At 37.0% G+C, this 20,061-nt stretch overlaps 1 pseudogene; it reads left to right on the top strand.

The window, feature by feature from the left end:
* The first annotated feature begins 11,981 nt into the window (after positions 1–11,981).
* LOC133825554 (regulatory-associated protein of TOR 1-like) lies at positions 11,982–17,288 on the top strand (annotated as a pseudogene).
* The last annotated feature ends 2,773 nt before the right edge of the window (positions 17,289–20,061 follow it).

The raw sequence follows: 20,061 nt of genomic DNA, 5'->3' as shown, positions 1-20,061 counted from the left end.
AATAAACAAAGAAAATGAAGAAGATGATGAAGAAGAAGAGAATAGTAAAATACAACTCTAAGCAAAAGGTTACAAATAAAGTAAAGTGTTTGAAACAAAAGAAAGAAAAGATTACAACTCTTGAACAAGAAATACAAGTAAATAGAGAAGAACAATATAAAGATGAAAAGCAATAGAATGAAAGAAAGGAACAAGAAACAGAAGATAAACAACTCTCACTCACACTACCAAAGTGAAGAGTGTTGGGGATCACCAACTTGAACAAGGTTTGAAACCTTTGTCCAAAATCTTATTTCCCCCTAACTCAAGCACTAAGGGATCTCTCATAGATTATAGGAAATGCTTTCTGGAATTATCAAGCCTCAAGGTGTTTCTAGCCAAGTGTTCTAATGGATAGAAATGTTGTGTCTTACAAGTGAGCTATAGGCTCCTATTTATAGAGTTTAGAGACACCCTTTGAATTTCAAATTCCACCAACCCCCATGCTGTTACCAATGTTTAATTGGATTAATATGGAATTAAAAATGAGATTTGGGAGTTATTTGGGTTTTTTGAGTCGTTCAACAAAGATTGAAAAAACTGAAAAAATGGTCAGTTTTTAGCCTGTGGCCGCGACCACCAACATTCAGTGGCCACGGCCACCGGCTATTTTCAGCACTAAAAAATGTGTTGTTTTTCCAAACGGTTCCAAACCCTCCCAAATGATTTTGTAACTCCCAAAACACATTATTGGGGTTAAAATCATATCTCTAATAGCCATATCACATATGGCTTTATGAAATTCATCTCAATATTGTGTAACAACAAATTTACACAATAAAGGGTAATATTTGGAAGTTACAAATTTGTAACACAAAATATATTACATTATTTGGATATATCTCATATATCTAAATATTGTAACTCTCTATTATATGTTACAATATGTGACACTCTTTGTCACATTTATTTAATCTGAAACATTATATTATAATATAATATAATATAATATAATATTACATTATATTATAAAATAATATAACACATACCAAATCGAATCCATCATTCGACTTGGTGTTTATAAACTAGCAAGATTGAATGGAGAATTGGTACCACGAGCTTGGAATGGTGAATATATATGACCTTATTATCAATAATGTAGGAATGATGTTTATTCATTTGTAACCCAACTTGTACTTAATTTTTTCTTTTTATCAATAAAGCACTGATTTTTATTCAAATTTTGTGTATTTTTATTGTCATAATTTTTTCAAGCTCTCAAAATTCAATAACCTAAGATTGCAATCATAGGATATTAAGGGGGCATAAATACAATAATACCATAAGCTCGAAAGTATAAACCAATAAAAATGAAATGAAATAAAATTAGTCAAAGTGCATGGATTATTAGCCAGGCACAAGTAAAACAAGTGCATGGATTATTAACCAAACACAAACTAAAGAAGTCTGGAATGAACCGAAAAACTCCATTCAACAATAATTAAAAGTTGGAATTCTAAATTAACCAACAAAAATTTATAAGTCGAGACAGAGCTGGAATTTTTTTGCAAACAAGTTTCAACCTCACAACCTTGAGACCATACTCGAGGATGAGGAAAAGTTACTATAATAAAGCAAGGAATAACTAGACTAACTAACGAGGTTACACACCAATAAGTGTTTCATAATGGAAATACGTGGTAAAAGTACTATTTGATTTTGAGAATAATGAAGTCAAAAAATGTGCAATCAAATGAACTATGTATGAATACATGGAAGTTTGACCTCAAGCACGACAAGTATTTGTGTAGACAAACATATATACAAGCAAAGTATTTTGTAGTATACTTGAAATATTTCGAGCTAGAAATATAAAGTATGATATAAGAGAAAAATGGTAAAGATAAACAATATGCATAAAGATTTCAACAAAGAATTTAAGCATAAAATATAAACTACCATTAAAATATAAAAAACTCAAACCTCAAGTTTTAATTGTCTCTGCCCCAAGGGCATGAAATAAAAGAAAGTTAATTACAAAAATAATAATAATAATAATAATAATAATAATAATAATAATAATAATAAGGGACGCAACCCTTGTAGAAAGATGGTCTTCAAGGATCAATAACTCCATCAACCGTGGTCTCAACTTGCTCGGTGGCCTCCGCTGCCTCTTCAGCATCAAGCCTGGCCTCTTCCTCCGCCAGTCGAGCCTGCCACTTGGTGATAAACTCGGTCTCCCTATCGGATAGAAAGCTAGTATTAAGGTCAGGATTGTTGGCCCAAATTTGATACAACACCATGTCTACGAAGCGATCTTTTTTGGTCTTAAACTCCTCAAGAAGACGAGCCTTCTCACTCTCGATGAACTTGAAAGTCATCTTCTTGTCCTCTTCCAACTTGGCATTAAGCTCCTGGACTCTTTTGATCTCTGACTCTCTGACCTCCACCTCCTTCCAGGTCGCCTCCAGCTTAGCGTCCAGCTCCTGGACCTCTTAATCTTCGCATCTCTAGCTTCCACCTCCCTCCGGGCCGCTTCTAGCTCCAGCCGAGCCTTTGTAAGATCATCCTCGGCCCTAAGCTATGCATCTCTAGCCTCTTGGGCATGCACCTTGCTTGTTGTGACCTTACGGTTTAGGATAAAGTTATGTTGAATGAAGGATAAGAAGGCCTGCAATTAAAAATTGATGTTAGAAACGAAGAAATAAAAAGTTGGCACGAAAACAGGGAGCCTACCAGTTTTGAGAAAATAACTTACCAAAGAGAACAACTCTCCACTCTTGTCAAAAAGACTGTTGGCATCCTGGCAGGTGGTCAGGAAGTCCCATTGGGGAGCCCCGAGGTTGCCAAGGCAATGAACCATGCGAGTTAATGCGTCAGAACCCAGCTGCACCTCAGAGGCACCGACAACACTTTCAACCACGAAATCAGGCACATAGGTCGAGACCGTAAAATGGCAGTCTCGAATAGGAGGTTGAGCAATGCAAGCTTGCTTTGGTTGACCCGCAGGAGAAAGGGCCACGATTTCTGGGATGGAAGTAGGGTCGATGACCTGGCCCAAGTTGGACGGCTTCGAGGCTGGTTGAGGCCAGCCGGGCTTCTTGGAGAACTTGGTAGGGCGAGCTCCCTTTTGAGATGCCTGATGGCGTTTGTTTGCTCTCAAGGCAACCAACTTGTTGAGGAGGTTGTACAAGTCAAAATCCATCTTTCTTGAAAAAGAAAAAAAAAAGATCAATTATGTTGAGAAAAGAAAAACTACACGAGTTTAATATTGAAAACGACTAAGTATTAGGCACTTAACTGGAGGACTCATTTAAGCTCGAGCTAGGGGACCAGGAAATTCCCCTATCTTTTGATGAGGCTAATGGAGTCCTCTCCTTAAGAGTAGGGGACATCCTCGAAAGGTCCCTATAGTTCTGTTGGGAATAGTGCCTTTAAAGCAATTGTAGTTGACAAATATTTTAAATGAAATAAATAATTGAATTGAATTATTATATATATAGACTATGTCCGATATTATATGATAATATTAAGTGAATATCAGAAAATTCCAAAGTTTATCTATGTGGTCTTAATCTCATATTGGTATGGGAGGATCGAGATTAGGATAATAAACTTAAATAGTTTGTAGTAAAATAAAGTTATGGAATCTTTAGATTAATTACTGCTAGTACGGTCCACTAGTATTATGAATACATGTGACCTAAATCCGAGTTACTAGTGTAGTAGGACACTTTAGTAAAGGTACTTTGCATGCTGAGAGTATGTAGAACTGGACCAGATGTGATTTGTTAATACTTGTTTAAATGCTATTTCATAGTATTAATCAAACATGTCAAACGATGATCATATACATGATGATCTTAATCGTGAGGTTACTATGAACTCCTATATATGTCATCTGATCCTTTGATTCATGCGTTAAGGTTTGTCAGAATGATCAGGCTAAGAACAATTGTTTTGGGGACTCAATGATGTATATGGCTAGGGACGTAGTTTAACAGATATGGAATATATATCTTATTATAGATTGAATAATGGTTCCCTATCGGGTTGACTTTTGGAACTGAAAAGGCTATGAGCGCTCACGTCACAAACTTGTTGTGACACAACCTTCACTAGTAAAGTCAATGGTACTCTAGGAACAAGCTATAGCTAAAAGGGTAAAACGGTAATTTTATTCCCTTTTAATTATGAACCATTAATAGATGATTAATGTTTTATGTAATGATTATATTAGTGAACACTTTATTCTTAATAAAGTACTCAATAAATATATGTCTATAATTATCAAGAGTTCAATCTCATATTTTTAGTGGAGTAATCATGAGATTAATAAATATGATTATTTAATCAAATAACTTTGATTAATAATGTAATATTTATTGGAGCTTGATATTATAGGTCCACAGGATGGCTCTATCAACATCATATCAAGGTAAGAGTTGATACAAGGGTATAATAGTAATTTGAGAATTTGAGAAGAATTTTATTCTTCGGATAAAGTATGCAATTATATGATAATTGAGATTGAATAATTATTTTAGAATTAATTATTAATTTCAAAAACATATTTATTAATTTAAATATATAAAATTTTGAATTTCATATGTATAAATTAATTAATTAATTTTTGAAATTAATTATTTTATTTGAGTGGGAGAAAATAAAGGTACGTCAAAAATAGTTTTTGATTTATTAATTTTAAAAGATGATGATAATGATGATCATCAATTTGACTTTAGAATTTAGAATTTAAATTTTGAAATATGGTTGTCGTCTTTTCCTTAAAAAGATAAATATCTTGTTTTGTGGGAGATTGTTTTAGTTAAATAATTAAATAAAAGAAAAGTACAAAATCCCTGAAAAGGAAATAGTAGGACACGCCTAACACAGTTCAAGGATTGTGCCATGCGTGTACTACTTGTACTGATATTATATCAGTGTAGTTTTTATTTTATTTATTTAATTATTTAATAATTTGAAATAGTTTTCTCAAATTTGGTAAGTTAGATATTTACTTAAATAAAATCCTATCATCATTATTATATTATATTATAATACTATTGTTTACCCAAAACGACCCCTGATGACGTGGCAGGCACATGGCAGCTTTAAGTGGATGCATCCTAATCGGCCATCGACCAGAAAGTTGTTGATTTGTCAAGCGTCATACTTATATGCGACCAGCCTGATCTCATACTTCCTTTTACTTCCTTTATTCATGCAAATCTATAATTATGCATTAATTGTAATTTCTTTTATTACCTAGATACACAAGTCTTAATGGTAATTAAGGCCCATCGACCCATGTAATCTTCTTGAGCCTATAAATAAGAATCAAAGGGCTCAAGGAAGGGGACTTTTTGAACTTTTGGTCTTTGTACTCTAAGAGAAAAATATAGTGTGATTATTCACTGAAGTTGTAATCTTCCCAAGGCTGGTGAAACTCGTGAACCCTAGTTCATTGATCATAGTATTGGAATTCTACATCAATAAGAACACTAAGTAAACGTATGTCATTACCATCCAATTGGGGTCGAACCACTATAAATCGTTTATGTTACTTATTTTTCCATTTGATTTTTCTTAATGATTTCATCTCATTTCATATCGTTTATCTGACTCCGTGTCGTTGACCAATTTGAGGGTCAACATTTTGGTGCTTTCATTGAGAGACGAATTCTAGACTTCTATAAAACCAAATGGCTAAAACATCCAGGAAGATGGGGCAGACTTCTGGCGTTACATCCACCCAGCCTCCTCCACCAAATGTGGCTGAAGATGAACCACAGTTGGATTTTGAAGAGGAGGAAATGGATTCTGAAACCCTGAGGACAACATTGAGTGTGTTGCAAGAGGAGTTGGCCAATCTGAGGGCCAATCAAGAGAATGTAGCTGAGACGTTGGCGTTGCAGCAGAGGGAAATCGAACGTCAACGCCAAGAGTTGAATGAGCGGCAGGCAGACATGGACCGCCGGCAGAGAGATGCCACTGTCTCCCTAGAAGCATCCATCTAGTTGGCCCGGGGGCAAGCTGCGCCGACTTCTCAACCGGATCAGCCACCAAGTGCACCACCACAACAGGCACGAAACCCAAGTCCTCCGCTTCAGCCAGCGAGCCCTCAAAGGCCGGAGCAACCACCTGCTGCTCAACAGGATATCTCATTTCAGGATACTGAGTAGTAGCCACCTTCTCATGCTGATCGAGATAATCCCCAGCGTCAAAGGCAGAATAGGGCTGGGCAGCCTCCCCGAAGCCCTAGATGCCCAACGGCTGAGGAACCAAATCCACCGAGCAGGGGGCAATGTCCTTCTGCTAACAGAAGGCATGCTGAGTTAGGATTTGTGGTTAGGGGCCCCCACGGCATCATAATGCTCGAGGACCCACCGACCAATGCAGGCTTCCCCCTCACGCTTGGGAGATGCCGGCAAGAGGAGGGAACAGTGCAACTAGCCAGTCGCGTCATAGTCGGTCGCATTTCAGGGATGGCCATGACTATAATGAAGCTGATTCCGGCAGAGGGGATGCTGGTCGAGGGCAAGGAGAAAGAGGTAGAGAAATGAATCCCTCACCAAGAGAAAATAGGCCTGCGAGCCAAAACGCTGGGGGGCAGCCTAGACAAACTAACATTTTTGATCGATTGGGCGTTAGCGAGCAAAGGCACAGAGATGACGATTTGAGGGACATGCCCAACGACAGGTGTGAAAGGCACGATGAGTACGCTCCTCTGGCACCAGTCGCCCCAGCGATCCTAGATGCCGTGTAGACCCAGATCGATGCATTAAACCAGGTTGTCCAGCAGCTGGTAGGGAGCCAGACATCCCACATCGAGTATGATCGGAGAAGAGGCACTCCTTTCAAACAGAGAATAGCAATGGCAGAGACCCCCAGCAAATTCAAGATGCCAGTACTGCCTAATATTGATGGATATGGGGACCTAGTATCTCACGTGAACAAGTTCGAGATACAGATGGACATCCAAAAGGTGTCGCATGATGTTCGCTGTAGGATCTTTCCGGCCACCCTATCTGACATCGATCAAGAGTGGTTTTTTAAATTCCCTCCTGCTAGCATAATATCATGGGAAATGTTCGTGAAGGAATTCTACGGGCAATTCTATGTTGGTCGTGTTCACTCGACTGAAGCCAACCAGTTGGTCGAGATACGCCAGAAGGAGGGAGAGTCCTTAAAGGAGTATGTCCAGCGTTTTATACGAGCCGCAGCTGGAGATAAAACAGATGATGATGAAGGGAAAATGATGGCCCTTATTGCTGGGGTGAGGCACCATTCTCCCCTCTGGAACAGTTTAAGAAAGAATGGGGTAAAAAGTACCTAGGAATTCCTCGATCGAGCAGACCAGTACATCAAGCTTGAAGAGGTGATTTCCAATGAAGGGAAATTGCCTACAAAAGACAAGGGACCAAAGGAAGATCCCGCTAAAGCCGCCAATGGGTCGGATAAACCCAATGGCAACGAAAAAGGCAACGGGAACGGTAAAAATGGTGGAAAGAGGGCAAACAATGAGCCGTCGACATCCGAGAATAAGTGCCCTAAGGCAAACAAATACAAGCCAAGATTCATCAACTATACGACCCTTGTCGAGAGTAGAGTAGAGGTGCACCAGGCAACCAACTCTAATGTCCCTTACAAGCGACCATCGCCGATAAGGAAGGATATCTCCAAGAGGGACACAACAAAATTTTGTCGTTTCCACAACAACTATGGTCATGACACCAATGAGTGTAACCAGCTGAAAGATGATATTGAGTTCTTTATCAGACAGGGACACCTGAGGAGATACGTATGAGCCACGGGAGGTTCTCAATGAGAGGCTCAAGGAGGCAACGAGCAGGCGCCTGTACGCCAATGCTCGCCACCTTTATAGCCAGCTCCTGTGGCAGGTACGGTTCTAACCATCTGTGGTAGCCCACACCTTGTAGGAGATAGTGGGAAGGTAAGAGAGCGATACTCTCGTACCTTACGCCATGACCAGGACATCAAGATGCTGAATATGGAGGAGCAAACTCCCAAAAAGTCTCAAACAGAGGAAGAGCTAATAACTTTCTCTGAGCTTGACACTCAGCAGGTCTGATTTCCTCATTCGGACCCTCTGGTCGTGGATGTCCAGATAGCCAACATGATGGTCAAAAGGGTGTTAGTTGACACAGGGAGCTCAATAAATATCTTGTACAAGTCTTCATTAGAGAGAATGGAGTTGTCAGTGAAGGACCTAGAGCCATGTAACCAAACCATTTATGGTTTTTTTGGCGAAGGGCTCGCGCCAACGGGGTAAATTAGGCTTCCGGTTACAGCAGGAACTGCGCCTGCGAATAGGATATTATTCACTACTTTTATAGTAGTTGATTGTCCTTCCGCATACAATGATATAATTGGAAGGCCTATTCTGGTCGACCTGCGAGCTGTAACCTCGGTTTGGCCCCTTGCCATGAAATTCCCAACTGACGTAGGGGTAGGATGCATGTTGGGAAACCAACAAGAAGTGAGGGAATGCTATAATTCATCAATTACTAAGGCAAAGAGAGGTGGATCGAGGAAAGTTGCCGGAAAAGAGTTGCAGTTGGCCGATGAAACACAAGCCCGATCAGGTGAGCGCGTCACCTAATAGGGTGTTGCCCAAAGTGAGGATAGGGATTTAGATCCTTGCTTTGGGGATTTTGATGAAGAAGTAGGACCAATCGAGGACCTTGAAGAGGTCCAACTTGATGAGGCAGATCCGACCAGGGTTGTGAAAGTCGGTAAAAACTTAGAGACAACAATAAAACAAAAGCTAGTGGAATTTTTGAAGAAGAACCAGGAAGTATTTACCTGGTCGCATAAATACATGGTTGGAATTGACCCAGCAGTTATCAGCCATGTTCTGAACATAGATAAAAGCTTTCCACCAGTGCAACAGAAAAGAAGACTCATCGACAAAGACAGATCGAAATCTTTAAAAGAAGAAGTTGAGAAGCTAAAGGAGAACGGATTCATCAGGGTAGTGTTTATCCATCGTGGGTCTCCAATCCCGTACTAGTACCCAAGTCGAATGGCAAATGGAGAACATGCATGGATTTCACAGACCTTAATAAAGCCTGCCCAAAAGATTGTTTCCTGCTCCCAAGGATCGACCAGCTGGTCGATGCCACTTCAGGGCACGAGATCCTATCATTTATGGATTCATATTCTGGGTACAATTAGATCAGTATGCACCCGCCTAATGAGGATCACACTAGCTTTCGGACTGATACAGGGCTTTACTGTTACAAAGTAATTCCCTTCAGTTTGAAAAACGCTGGTGCGACTTACCAGCAATTAGTCAATCACATGTTCAAAGATCTGATCGGTACAAACATGGAAGTATATGTTGATGACGTGTTAGTTAAGTCGAAGAAGGCAGAAGAACACATAGGGGACCTGTAAGAATGCTTCAACGTCTTGAACAAATATCAGATGAAGCAGAATCCCCTCAAGTGTTCCTTCGGAGTTGGATCAAGGAAATTTTTGGGATTTATAGTGAACTCACGAGGTATTGAAGCTAATCCTGAAAAAATCAAAGCACTGGTCGATATGAAATCACCATCAAAGATAAAAAATGTTCAAAGTTTAACTGGGAGGATCGCCACTCTAAGTAGATTTATCTCCAAATCGACGGACAAGTGCGTCCCATTTTTTCATCTACTTAGGGGGAATAAGAAATTCGAGTGGACGGAAGAGTGTGAGTAGGCTTTCCAGGATTTAAAGTCTCATATGTTGCAGCCACCAATCCTATCTAAGCCACACTACAAGAAAAACCACTTTTCACAGCACATGGTTATAAGACTATTGAAAAAGTATTATAAATGCTAGTTAAAAAAATGGGACATAAAATGCGCTATAGTGTAAAATTAGCGGTAAGTGAGTTTATTTAGAGGGAAACTGAAAACATATATCTTTATTTTTTTTTCTACTTCTCTCTCTCTCTCTCTCGTGTTCTCCTCTGTCTCGCCCATATCACTCTCCCTCTGATAGCTTCTCTCATCTTTATCACATTCATTTTGTTTTACATCTAGATTCTAATTAGTGTAGAGCTCAACAAACGTGGCAGTGGCGATGGTGAATCAGAGAATGGCGTGGTCGATTTGATGAGTCAGGTACACCTGATGGAGAAGGAAGATGCGGAGAGGTCCGAGAGGGAGAGGAAGGAGTTCGAGGAGAGGGGGAAGGCCTAGCTCGAGGCCATGGAGATGAAAAGGAAGAAGATGGAAGAAGAAGAATATGAGGAACAACAAAAGAAGGCACTGGACGAAGAGTCTCGGAAATAGCAGGTACTCTCTTTTTCCTCTCTCTATCTATCTTCCCGCGCCGCTGCCCATACCGGCGGCCACCACCTCCCACTGTCGGCTTTTCTGACCATTTATCTATTCTCATCCTTCCCTCTCCTCCACTATCCCTTACCCAGAAAATTAATGTCGTCTGTGGATTCTACTTACATTATATAACCATATTTTGACCATGTCAATCCTTTAGGCTTTCTTCAAGCGTTTGGATTTGTGCTTATCTCATTATCTGTTTTTATTTCTTCTTTCAAATTTGTGATCAGTTTCTGATGGGTGCATTGTGTAACTATCAGATTTTGCTTGGTTTTATTTTCTGATGGAATTTACAGTTGCTGATATATTTTTGGAACCAAGGACTAGTTCTTTTGTTAATCTTTGAAGATGCTTTATTTTCCATCTTTTATATTCGATGATAATGCATAACAAAGTTTACATGTTTAATAAACGTGTGACAGTATACATACACACACATGCATCACATAATTTTAACTAGTGGTCATCATTTTAAACAGTTTCTGCATTTATCCTTGTTCACTTCATGAAGACCTTAAAATAATAATACAAATAGATAAGTATTTATCTTAGTTTTCCATTTTCTTCTTTTGAAGTTTTCAATGTATCATTTAAGAAAAGACTGCAAGTTTGTTGTTGCAAGCTTATGAACCGCAGATCATCTTCGGTTGGAATTTGGTATTTTATCACATTAGTTATACTGATCTGCTACTATCATGGTCTACCATCTCTATACGATGATCAAATGCATCCTTATTGCTTGATTAAGTTTATGGTGCATAGATTAATAAGAGCTCATCAACAAGCTGGGTGAAGTTGGTTTATTATAATTTTATCTTAGGCTTTTGACAGTTCTCACCTTTTTATACTTTGTGGGTTGCTGATGATTTTGTTCTTCTCTTCCATTTGACCTTAATTTGTTCAAATGATGAATGTTATATAGTTTTGAACACATTATCACTCTTTTGGTAATGTTCTTTGGAAGGAGGAAAGATGAAAATACCTCATCAATTTTTGAACATTCACACTTTTTCTCATGTCATTCCCAATTTTATTCTTGAGTGTAACATCCTTGTAGTTTGACTCATTACAAATCGATGGAGTTATGTTTGTTGTATAAAAAGAAGATATGACCACCTGATCTTTTTAGTGAAGTGATTTCTGCTTACATTCTTTGTGCCTATAAATAGATTACCCTAGTTTCCAGAGGTTGCTGGGTTGGTATTAACAGATGATTTGAACATTTGAGTTGTAAGTTCGTGTGTAGATGTTTTCTGATGTGTTTATTTCAATGTTTAGCATTCACCGCTATCTTTAGTTTTATAACAGGACTTGCACTTAGGTGTAATATCTGGGTCTTTTCCTATCAGTTTATATGTATGGATTATAGATTTGATCTGACCAACTGGCTTATTAGTTCTTTTAGTTTTTGAGAATTTTGTTATTCTGCTGATTTTAATGGAGGCTGAAATTTCAGTTCTGATAGTATTGCCAGATTTTTCTTTCATCTCTTGATGTTGCCAATCTTGCTTCTTCCTTTTGAGACTTGTAAACATACTATTCAGTGGTTTTTAATGCAATTTTTCTTGTGTTATTTGACTTTCTTTCTGTTCCAAAAATCGTATTTGGATTCCCATTGATTGGATGGTAGCAATTTCATGATGCATCATGTTTCTCAGGTTTTGCAGACGCTCATTACTACATGAATCTCTTGATGAGTCGCTAATTGATAAAATCCCGGGCCGCCAAAATGACCGCAAAACACTTTTGGGGGAACTAAATTGGATTTTCACTGCAGTGACTGATACCATTGCATGGAAGGTTCTGCCACATGGTAATTTTTTCTTTCCTGTGGTTTGATGCTCTATGGTCTAACTTCTTTGAATTGAAGTACCCTTAAGATTCTTATGGGGCTATGTGTTTTTCAAACCTTTGTATTCTGCTGCAGAGCTTTTCCAGAGGCTGTTCAGGCAAGATTTGTTAGTCACTAGTCTTTTTCAAAAAAAATTACTTGCTGAGCGAATTATGTGTTCTGCCAATTGTTCCTTATCTCTCATCCATTGTTGTCGCCTACCCATCAGCATCACATGTGGTAGTACTAAAGGAAACACTAAAGAAGTTAATACTTACTGTTTTATTAGTCGGAAAGTCACTCTGTAACTATTGCACACTGCAGGGATGCATGGGACATGGCTGCTGAGATATGCCTTTCTCAGCTTCCATCATTGGTTGAAGATCCTACTGCAGAGTTCCAGGTGCATCTGAAGTGTTTTAATAATAAATTAGTATTATTAAAAGCCTATTAAGCGTAGCTTCAAATGGAAGTCCATTAGTCAGAGCAGAGGTTGTTGTTGGAATGTAGTTTATCATCAAAAATTGCCTATACATTTGTTGACTTGTTTAGTTCTAATAAGTCATATGCACCAGGTTTTTAGGCATTATATTGGCAGCTTGTTCATACTCTTGAGGCTGCTCAAACAAACCTGCTCCTCCCGGGGCAGTATTGTAATTTATTAACTGAGCTAATGAAGTTTGATTTCTTTTCCATCCTGGCAGCTTTAGGGAGATTTTCCTTTGGTCACAACAATCATCTCAAGTCAATTACTGCAGCGTATTGGAAGACTACTGGGTCTCCTTTGAGTTTCTTTCCTTCTTTGGCTCATATAAGAAGTCCAAGTAGTGTTGTTCCATCTCAAATTGGTCAAATATCGAGAGTTGGCACTGACAGCTCGTCTCTTGTTCGAGATGGAAGGGTCTGGACTAGCAGCCCTCTTGCTACTTCTGGAATTATGCATGGTTCTCCATTGTTTGATGATTCATCCTAACTTTCTGATTCTAAAATATTAAATGATGGCGCAAGCAATGGAGTTGTTAACCACTCAGCAGTAAAACCCCTGGACAATGTGATGTATTCACAATGTGTATCAGCCATGTGTGCTTTGGCCAAGGATCCATCTCCACGCATTTCCAAGCTTGGTCGCAGGGTACTGGCTATTATAGGGATTGAGGAAGTTGTAGCAAAACCTCTAAAAACTTCTGGTGGTAGTGTTCGGCCAGATCCTTTGGCATCGACTCCTTTTGGATTGGTCCGATCGTCGTCATGGCTTGATATGAATGGCGGAGGTATTTTTTTCTGTCAATTATATGCCAGGACAATCTTATTTGTTGGAATATAGGTTTCTTGTTATATTTGCATAATTACTTATTAAATGAATTGTTATGAACAGGCCATGCGTCCTTAACTTTCCGAACTCCTCCTGTTAGCCCTCATTGACCTAGTTATTTAACTGGGATGCAGAGAGTTTACTCGTTAGAGTTCCGACCACATTTAATGAGCTCACCTGATTCTGGACTTGCTGATCCGCTTCTAGGTTCAGGGGTATCTTCTGGTTCTACTAAACACAGTCTTCTTCCTCAATCTACTATCTATAATTGGAGTTGTGGGCACTTTTCAAAGCCACGTCTCATAGTGGCAGATGATAGTGAAGAAATATTAGCTAAAAGAGAGGAAAGTGAAAAGTTTTTCTTGGAGCACATAGCAAAATGGCAGCATTCTTGTGGGTTATTATTTTATTGTTTGATGTTCTATAATTTAATCTGTTTCTTGAATATATAGTGATTTATCTGGGGTTGTAATGTTTTTGTTTGTTGTTTTCTGTGTTGTTGGTCAGCTGTAAGCAAGCCTAATACTCAAATTGCTCGGTGGGATACAAGATTTGAGACGGGTACAAAGACAATCTTGCTGCAACCATTCTCGCCTATTGTAATTGCTACAGATGAGAATGAGCGAATCAGGTATGGTGATCTAGCACATTTCATTTAAAAAATAAGGATTGGAAGATTAAATTCAAGTTTAATGATATTTGCCTTTGAGGATTAAAAGATTTAATTCATTTTTAATGTATTAATTTAATGTATTTTACGACAAAAGATGGTCATGTTTTCTGTAACTTATAGAAGCTGTGTGCTGTGGTGGTTGCTGAATGGTTTTTTTATCACTTAGTATAAGTGAATAACCATAAGAAAAATTGTGTTTTGAAGTAATGATTGTACCAAGTGGTCTATTGATTCAAGTCCTCCAATATTCCACTGAAAATAGCTTATTATTTCTGGTTTCTCAATTTTTAAAATGTTCAGTCTTTTTTTGGGTTTAAAAAGTTGGTCTGTTTATGTAAATGTAATTCAATGTATGTTTTTTTTGGATGCTCTGTCTGTGCTTGTGTTTTTGTATCTCTCTCTCTTTTTTTTTTCATTGCGATGAATGTCTTATTTTTTGTTTCTATGGAAATTGTGTATTACGACAATTTGCACATTTTTGGATTTATCTTTTTCTATTTTTTTTGGGATATGTGGTATTAGTCATCGTACTTGACTACTGTTTTGTTAACAGTTTGTTTTGCCCTAATTTGAGTTTACATGTCAAGTAACATTTCATCTTTGGTTATCTTTTAGGGTATGGAACTATGACAAGGCTACACTTCTCAACAACTTTGATAATCATGATTTTCCAGATAAAGGAATTTCTAAGCTCTCCCTTGTGAATGAGCTAGATGACAGCTTACTTCTTGCAGCTTTATGTAAGATACTAGACTGCTGCCTAGTTTTCTCATACTTTTTGGGCACGCAGCTATTATCAGTTCAACTCCCTGGAGTTTAACTTTCTGTCCATGCATGATCCAGGTGATGGAAATATTCACATTTGGAAAGATTATGCATCGAAGGATGAGCAGAAACTTGTTACTGCTTTCTCTTCAATTCAGGGTTATAAACCGGGCATTCGAAGCTTGAATGTTGTTGTGGATTGGCAACAACAATCTGGATATCTGGTAATTTGATTCTTAATGAAATGTAATCTTAGGGCTGACACTCATAATGTTTATAGTCAGTAATGGGCATTTAACTAATTTATATGATGTCTTGTTGCTAGTATGCTCCTGGTGAGGTTCCTCACATCATGATTTGGGATCTGGATAAGGAGCAACTTTTTAATCCTGTTCTTTCATCACCAGATTGCAACATATTAGCATTGGTCAGTTATACTTTTGTTGTGTTCTTGTGTGCAGCTATAATGATTGCATTAATTTTGTTACTTGCTTATTATTTTAAACTTAAAATCTGTAGAAAAGGTAGTGAGTTGAGAGTTTATGAAGGACATTCCCTTGTGTTTTTTTTTTTTTTTGCAGTTCATCTAATTTTGTATATATATATATATCTAAATATAAATAATACGTCCTTTAGCTGAGGTATGGATTTTGAAAATAAATACCACATAAATTTTTCGTTGTTGGCAGCCGATCCTTGAGATTTTTCTTTTGTAATAAAATCTTTTCAGTTTTAAAAACAGTAGCAATCAAGTCCTTACTATTAATTTTTTAAACAAAAATCGTAGTTTATAAGGTCAAAATTGGTATTTCCCTGTATTAATTACACCCTCAAAAAATTTCTAGCTATTAGTGTATAGGAAAATAAAAAGAAAATTCATTTAAAAACTATGATTTAAAAAAAAATCACAATAAGGTCTTAAATTGCTACACTTTATTAAACTCAAGAATTTTATTGCAATTTTCTTTTTTAGGTATTAGATTGTCAAACAACAAAAACTTGGTGTGTATTTATGCTAATAACTTTTTAAAAAAAAAAACAAAATTTGAGAGAATTTTTTATGCACAATTTATTTAGATGAAGGTTAACTATTGCAATAGCATTTGGTGTTGGGTGGATTTGGTATCGAGCCTGTTCTTATATTTTATTCTCAAGTACATCAAGTCAATGGGTTGCTTGATACATATTTTCTAGACATTACCTGTAAGAAAAGTTGGAGCTGCTTCTTATTTCAATCAATATCACACCGAACCTGAACTCACTTATTTTTTATTATATATATGAGCTATTTTTGCAGCTCCTGGAACTGTGCTAGTTGGGATGAGGTTTGCCAAGTTTTTTGTTGTTGACATTGATCTTTTGTTGGTATTCACTTAGCTTTGGGTGGGAGTGGTTTTTTGTTTCTTTATTCAAAAGTAATTTGATAAATTCCCAATTGTCCAAATGAGCTCTAAAATTTATAACAGGTTGCTTTCTATTTTTAATGTGCTGCTCTTTATATTTTGAGTTACATTTGTGGTTTCTTTGGTATGTCTTTATTTTTGTCTTTTGTGGTTGTGTGACTTTTCGCCGATTGGCTGGTATGTCAGGATTACTGGATTTGCTAAATGGGAGTTCTTAGTTTTATATTTTTATATATTTTGTGTTAGTATGTACTTGAAATTGTTTCACTTGTTTATTTTTCTTCTCCGTGTTCTCTTTGTAGTCTGCCTCTCAAGTTCATGGCAGTCAATTCACTACTGGTTTTGTTGATGGTTCTGTCAGACTCTATGATGTGCGAACACCTGTATCGTAAGCCACCCATTAATCCTTAAATATTTTGCTACAAGATGTGAATCAGCTAGTTCCATTATGTGAATGATCTTCCTTCTGTGATGCACATACGAGTAATTTTTTCTTTGGTATTCTGTTAAAAAAAATGTGACTGTTTTGACTGGAATGAGCTTTTGTCCTTAACTCATCTACCATTTATAATAGGCTGGTCTGCGCAGTACGGCCACACACTCAGAGGGTAGAAAGAGTTGTGGGGATTGACTTTCAACCAGGACTGGATCCAGCTAAGGTAAATAGAGAATATTATGATAATAGTTTTCGGTTTCCAAAATGGTCATTACTCATGATTAAAAATAACACATTGCTTTCGATGATTTTACTGTCCAGATTGTTAGTGCTTCTCAGGCTGGTGACATTCAATTTCTTGATATCAGAAGTAAAAGGGATGCTTATCTCACAATTGAAGCTCACAAGGGCTCTCTTACAACTTTAGCTATTCATCGACATGCTCCCATAATCGCAAGTGGTTCAGCCAAGCAACTCATCAGATGGGTTATCTTGCAAATTCATCAGATGGGTTATCTTGCAAATTGGTTATGAGTAGACTGATGAGCGATAAGTAAAATATGAGCAGAGACGAATAAAGGTCAGTAGCAGTGAGCTACTGTTGCATTGAAATTGCACAGGACTGTTTGAGTGCCTGGCCTCTCCTACTTTAAGAGAAATCACTCTAATTCTTGCTGACCCTTTTCTCAACTAACTCATCATTTTTTATTGCAATTTCTCCACTCCCTGGACACATGTCCATACCCGAAATACGTAAAATATTTCTCCACTACCCTAAATTCCTATTGGTTATAACCACTTCTAGTTCTAGCAATAACAGACTATCCCCTATGCAACATTCTTCTTCTTTCCAGAGTGTAGGTAAAATGGATGGGAGGTCTATCTGTGGTTTGTCCATCAGTTTGTGTGTGAACCATTGAATTTCATTTAGAAGTTGGTTGCTCCTTCTATGGTTAAGGTTTAAGTTGGATCGGGGCTCTAATCAAGTTGGCATGGTCTGTGTAAAGAAAGATAGTGCATGTTTATTTATGGTGATTTTATCCTGTCTATTTTTTAGAAATTGTTGGCAGAATTTAGGTAGGCATGGTCGCTGCCAAGAAATACCTTTGATTTTGTGGCTCAAACTTTTATTTTAAACATGCTTTAGTAAAACTCTTTGAAGAGAAAGATATATATTCATATGATATTTACTCTGCTTTTTTTTTACTCAATTTGTATAGACTAATCTATGTTATCAATAAGGTATCAAGTTTGAGAAAATTACTCAACAAGTGTGAGCAAGGAGCATTGCAAAATTAATTAACTTGATTATTAATTGCAAGAGGTATGAAACTATGTTCTCTTAACTCTTTTATGAATATCATACAAATGTTAGAGGAGTTTGAATATCTTAAATATTCATTGGTAGAGAAGTAGGTTCTGAGATTAAAATTGTGTGCTGCGGTGATAACGGAAGGTTGAAAGCTTGTGTATCTTAGAGAAGTAGGTTCTGGAAAATTTGTTTGTGTGTTGTGGTAATATAAGGAAGAAAACTTATTGTGTGTTGTTTGAATTTTTTTACTTGGTATTGATAGATGGTTAGGTAAGCTTTTATATGGGAAATGATGTTAGATTTTATCTAGAATTATGTATTATCTTCTTACAAATAAATTGTGTTTGCTTGAATTGGTTTGATTATATTGATAGATATCTCGCCTGGGGTTTCAATAATAAAACATTATACATATGAGTTGTGATTGGAAAAACGCATAATCTGATCATGCCTCTATGAGTTCTAAGTCAAATATAATTACCCAAAACATCATAAATATAATTACCCAAAACAATAGCTTGGTTTCCCTCCCCTGTCATTTGAGTAAGCATATGCAACACATGAACAGTTGCTCCTGGCAGTAGCCCTTCGAGTGGTTATTGAAGTCGGCATTAGTCCTTTTATCTCATAGAAATCATCACCATTTTCACAAACTAATGGAATGATCAAACAACCACTAGAATTCCTCTCTGCTGTGCCATCACAAAGCGAATAGTTGACCATTGAAATCTTAACCATAGAGTTGTACGAATACATTGAATCAACAACAAGGCATTTTAGTCTATACATACCTTCCATATCTATAGGTGTAGGTGGTTAAAGGCTGAAGACCAGTCATTACTACTGAATGAATGAACCTAGGGTCATGCCAACCAAAATCCTTAGCTGGGCTTACTAGAATATCTGATTCTAGTTTGATTTCACATAGCAAACCACACATAACATATCATTAACTAACAGAAAACTACAGAACAAATAAAAAAACTTATCATAAATGTGGTAACTCACTGCACATATCATTCTGAGTAAAAGTGGTAACTTGTGAAGTTTGTACTTGCTGAGGTTTACTATCCCCACTAACCCAGGTCACTCTCATCTGCAAAGCAACCATATATATATATATACATCATTAGTTGATTCAATATCATTTAGCAGAACAGCAGCAGAACAACAACTTAGTTATAGATAATGAACATTTTATTATGCTTATTCTGAATGGAAACCATACCAAATCACATGTTATTTTTAGTTCATATAGTGTTACTTATTTTTCCATTTGATTTTTCTTCTTGATTTCATCTCATTTCATATCGTTTATCTGACTCCGTGTCGTTGACCAATTTGAGGGTCAACAACTATTATTATTAGGAATAAAAATGTAATATAAATATATATATATGGTATAGGAGAAGAAGAGAAAAAATACAAGACAATACACAAGACACAACATACACACAATACACAGAACAAAATCATTCAGAGCTTTTTGTCAGACAAATTTTTTTTTCCCTTCTTCTTCTTTATTTTAGTCATTCTCATACCATAATCCAAGTTCTCATGTGTTGAGAAATACTTGTGATTCCTAAAATACAAAATCATGTTCTTTATGTGCCCACACACATCTTGAGGTGTAGAGAACACTCCGGAAGATCGTGGTTTGAGTGCACAAAGCTTTGGATAGGAAGATCGATAAAAATACGAAAAAACTCAAGGGCACTTGATAGGCTTCAAGAGGTAAAAGTTTATGTTTTTGATTTTTTGTGTTTATATGTTGTATATTTATATACATATTTGTTGCATGATTAATAGTATTGTATGATAATGTTTCTGGATTGTTTTCTTGGTCATATAAATTATTTATATGATTAATGATTTTTTTATTGTTGTTGTTCTGTTGTTCATAAACAAAACAATGGGCCCACCACACAAAGTTTTCGCTGCATGCTCTGAATGATTTTCCAACAATTGTTACCAGAGCAAGTAATTAATCTATAC

This window comes from Humulus lupulus, chromosome 1 (genome assembly GCF_963169125.1).
Source record: "Humulus lupulus chromosome 1, drHumLupu1.1, whole genome shotgun sequence".
NCBI lineage: Eukaryota > Viridiplantae > Streptophyta > Magnoliopsida > Rosales > Cannabaceae > Humulus > Humulus lupulus.
This window is presented reverse-complemented; position numbering and strand designations above follow the sequence as displayed.